We start from the raw sequence: 5060 nt of genomic DNA on the forward strand, positions 1-5060 counted from the left end.
TAAACACTTCAAAATAAAAAATTGTTCAAAAACAAAATCAATACTTATAAATAAAAATTATTGAAAAATAGAATCAACACTTTACAATTAAAAAAATATATATTTTTGAATCATTAAAAAATGGTTCAAAAATAAAATCAACAGTTCAAAATGTATAATGGTAACCGTTTGTCTGTTCAGTCCATAAACTAAGCCTGGGATCAAAAAATGTATTGAAGTTGTCATTAGCAGAGACTTGGCTAAATGGCTAAAAAATAAAATCAATATTTACAGTCAGTGGTTTTTGTCACTATAAAGATGTAGATACATTTATCTGCTTAATTTGTGATGGGATCTGGATTCACGGTGAATATTAACTAAACCGCATAAAATGCGGCTAAATAGCCGATGTTAATATGAATGTAATTTCAGGGGTAAAAATAGTAGCTACATAACCGATTTTTAAAAAAAAAAAATTATGTTGTCGGTCAAGATAAGGATAACAAAAAAAGTCTAACGCGACCTTCTGCCCTGACACCAACTCACACACATCTTCATTCACAGTCTTACTTGTAAATCGATTTTTCTTTTCTTGGACGTTTTGATGTTAGCTTGTCGATGTCTCAGTTTTATTCGCTGGGAAAATCAATAAGCAGCTTGAGGTGACCCTGCTGCTCTCTTGTGGCGTAATGTTGGCTGGTAACAATCGGAATGCACTGTGGGAGATGTAGTTTGTAGTCAATTCGTGCTCAAAACCTATTTTAAGTCAATCATTGGCCTATAAAATGCTGGGGGGCCACATGTGGCCCGCGGACCTTGAGTATGACACATATGCATTACACCATAGAACTGCCAATTGGTAATTGAAGTAAAGTAGCTTCAAATTCAAAGAAGCCTACACTGAAGTCGATTGGCAAATGAACCATCACCAAAGCGGAAGGCTCTTGTTGTCTCGCTGCACCCCAAGAGATGCATAAACCTACAAAAACCCTTTCTGTCTGGTTTTGAACCAGAGACCTTTTGCGCGAGAAGCAAACGTGATAACCACTACACTACAGGAACTGAACTTCTCTGCTCTGTTTCAGTTTGAGGTTCCAAAGTTGTTGATGTGAGATGCAACGCATGAAAATTTCAACTGAGGTTTGCACTCAGATGCCTGGATTCAGAGTACAGACCATGACACCACAGAGCCCTTGTTGGCCTTTAGTAAACACCTGTGATGAATAGAAAATGCAAAATCTGTTTCTGTCTGGTTTCGAACCAGAGACCTTTTGCGTGTAAAGCCAACGTGATAACCACTACACTACAGAAACTCATGCTCTTTGCAGTGTTCCTGGTAGATGATCCACATTTTGTTAGAGACTAANATAAAAAATATCTCTGAAATACAATCAACACTTGAAAATTAAAAATGGTTCAAAAATAATATCAACACTTCTAAATACAAAATCTCTGGAAAATAAAATATTATGTATGTTGTTTTGAAAAACATTAGAATATCAGCACTTTTATCAAATCTTTATTGTGGTAAGATCATGTAAGTTCTTCATAAATCCATGGAAACCCAACAGTTTGTAAGGTAGGTCAGTTAGCTCAGCAGGTTGGAGCACTGTGCTGGTAATGCTGAGGTTGTTGGTTCAAACCCCATATGGGGCAATTCATGTCTAAGGTCTTTCAGACAATCAACATTTCAAAATAAATAAGGGTTCAAAAATAAAATCAACACTCTACAATAAATAAGGTTTAAAAAAATAAAATCAACACTTCAAAATAAAAATGGTTCAAAAATAAAATCAACACTTCAAAATAAATAAGGGTTCAAAAATAAAATCAACACACTACAATAAATAAGGTTTCAAAAATAAAATCAACACTTCAAAATAAAAAAAATGGTTCAAAATCAATACTTACAATTTAAAAAATATATTTTTGAGTCATTAAAAAATGGTTCAAAAATAAAATCAACAGTTCAAAATGTATAATGGTAACTGTCACTTAATTTAATTTATTATTATTATATTATTATATGATTGTAATTTCACGGGTAAAAATAGTAGCTACATAACCGATTTATTTTTTATGTTGTTGATCAAGATAACGGATAACAAAAAAAGTCTAGCGCGACCTGCCGCCCTGACACCAACTCACACATCTTCATTCACAGTCTTACTTGTAAATCGATTTTTCTTTTCTTGGACTATTTTAAGTCAATCATTGGCCTATAAAATTCTGGGGGGGCCACATAAAATGACATGGCGGGCCACATGTGGCCCGTGGGCCTTGAGTTTGACACATGTGGCCTATACCCACTTATCCTACATGGTTGCTGGGGTTGGTGCCTGTCTCCAGCGGTCATTGGGCAAAAGGCCTGGCACACCCTGGAAAAGTCTTTCCAAGGTGTATCTCATACACAGTCCACCACAGAAGCACAACAAACAAAAACACACACACTCATTCATAAAGACACTTTACAGAAACTTACTAACCAAACAGTCATGGTTTATCGATTGTGGGAGGAAACTGGAATACCAGGAGAGAACCCACACAGGCATGGGGAGAATGATCCCAGGTCAGGATTCGAACCCAGGACNTCCACATTTTGTTAGAGACTAACGTCAATGATGGGCATGGAACAATGTCAGATACTTACAGATCCTCTCAGAGAGCACAGTAACTTGGTGAACAAACTGCCAGACTTATACTTGTGCCTAATTTCACATTACAGTCCATAAACTAAGCCTGGGATCAAACAATGTATTAAAGATGTCATTAGCAGAGACAAATGGTTCTACAGAGACTTGGCTAAATGGCTATAAAATAAAATCAATACTTACAAATTAAAAATGGTTCAAAAATAAAATTAACATACAATCAACACTTGAAAATTAAAAATGGTTCAAAAATAATATCAACACTTCAAAGTACAAAATCTCTGGAAAATAAAATATTATGTATGTTGTTTTGAAAAACATTAGAATATAAGCACACGTATCAAATCCTTTCTGGTAAGATCATCTAAGTTCTTCTTAAATCCATGGAAACTCAACAGTTTGCAAGGTAGGTGAGTTAGCTCAGCAGGTTAGCACACCGTGCTGGTAATGCTGAGGTTGTTGGTTCAAACCCCATATGGGGCAATTCATGTCTAAGGTCTTTCAGACAATCAACACTTCAAAATAAATAAGGGTTCAAAAATAAAATCTACACTTCAAAATAAATAAGGGTTCAAAAATAAAATCAACACTTCAAAATAAAAAAATGGTTCAAAATCAATACTTACAAATAGAATCAACACTTTACAATTAAAACTTTTTTTTGAATCATTAAAAAATGGTTAAAAAATAAAATCAACAGTTCAAAATGTATAATGGTAACCATTTGTCTGTTCCGTCCATAAACTAACTTTTTTTTTTTTATGTTGTCGGTCAAGATAACGGTTAACAAAAAAAGTCGAGCGCCACCTGCCGCCCTGACACCAACTAACACACATCTTCATTCACAGTCTTACTTGTAAATCGATTTTTCTTTTCTTGGACGTTTTAATGTTAGCTTGTCGATGTCTCAGTTTTATTCGCTGGGAAAATCAATAAGCAGCTAGAGGTGACTCTGCTGCTCTCTAGTGGCGAGAAGCCGTAATGTTGGCTGGTAACAATCGAAATGCATTGTGGGAGATGTAGTTTGTAGTCAATTCGTGCTCAAAACCTATTTTAAGTCAATCATCGGCCTATAAAATTCTGGGGGTGCCACATAAAATGACATGGCAGGCCACATGTGGCCCGTGGGCCTTGAGTTTGACACATGTGGCCTATGCCCACTTATCCTACATGGTTGCTGGGCTTGGTGCCTGTCTCCAGCGGTCATTGGATGAAAGGCCTGGCACACCCTGGAAAAGTCTTTCCAAGGTGTATCTCATACACAGTCCATCACAGAAGCACATACAACAAACAAAAACACACACACTCATTCATAAAGACACTTTACAGAAACTTACTAACCAAACAGTCATGGTTTATCGATTGTGGGAGGAAACTGGAATACCAGGAGAGAACCCACACAGGCATGGGGAGAATGATCCCAGGTCAGGATTCGAACCCAGGACCTTCAGCTCTTCCAACTAATTAACTGGTAGCCTGGCCGTCCCAGTGACTGGGCTTTGTCTGGACTCCCTCCAGTAGATTTTCTGCTGGGCCAGAGACCAGGAGAATTTGTGAGCGATGACATCAGTTTTCTGGACCATTTTAGATTTGTAGTTTGTAGTTGTAGCAAACGGCAGCGGAGGAGGTGAAGGACGTCGTTCAGTCTGTCAGTCCAAAATACTGTGCTAACATTAACGGCCTGGTTTGGATTGGCACTTCTCTCTTCTCAGTGGAGGACGGCCGTTTGCCACAGGGATCCTCGTCTCTCGCTCAACGACTCTCAACATGAAACCAAACCGTGTAGACCGACTTAATCCAATTATGCTGGCATTCTTTGCAATCATATTGAGTGAAATACAAATCCTAGAAATTCCCACTAATGTAAGAAACAAAATAAGAACAGAAGTGCCTGTGAAACTTGCAGTTTGTTTGGCATTCTGCTCGAATGTTTCTGCTTTCTCTGGATGCTGTTGTTAGACTGTTGTGAAAGCCAAAGTGACGACGAAGTTCTTGCTGGGGAAAAGCAGAACCCTTCCCTTTCTTCTCTCGTCTTTTGTTTCTCAGTCTGCGAGCAGCAGAGCCACGACTTCATTCATCTCTGCCCCCGCTGAACCAACACGCCGTCTGCAGCTGCGACATGCAGCACAACATGCCTTGCGTGTCTTTCATAATGTTGCTTCCTTGATGCTTCCCGCCGTCACCTCTGCTTCCTTTAACCAGGTGTTTGTCCCTCTGCACGGCTCAGTGCCCAGCGCAGCTCTATAAGCATAAAGACGTGATTGCTTTGTCGTGAACGTTGGCCATAACTGTTTTCTAGCAGAGATGTTTTCTGTCCTCTCGCATAACAACAAAAGACGTAATTATATTCACTCAGAAAGAGTGCAACAGCTTTCTAAACTTGAGATGGAAATGAGAACAAAGGAGGATGACAATTAGTTGACTGTTTTC

At 38.2% G+C, this 5060-nt stretch overlaps 1 non-coding gene across 1 annotated transcript; it reads right to left on the minus strand.

Moving 5' to 3' along the window:
- Nucleotides 1–968: 968 nt before the first annotated feature.
- trnae-cuc (transfer RNA glutamic acid (anticodon CUC)) lies at nucleotides 969–1041 on the minus strand. The gene has a single exon. It is a non-coding gene; the product is annotated as a tRNA-Glu (tRNA).
- Nucleotides 1042–5060: the final 4019 nt, after the last annotated feature.

The sequence above is a fragment of the Poecilia formosa genome, unplaced genomic scaffold (genome assembly GCF_000485575.1).
Source record: "Poecilia formosa unplaced genomic scaffold, Poecilia_formosa-5.1.2 Scaffold72, whole genome shotgun sequence".
NCBI classification, from domain to species: domain Eukaryota; kingdom Metazoa; phylum Chordata; class Actinopteri; order Cyprinodontiformes; family Poeciliidae; genus Poecilia; species Poecilia formosa.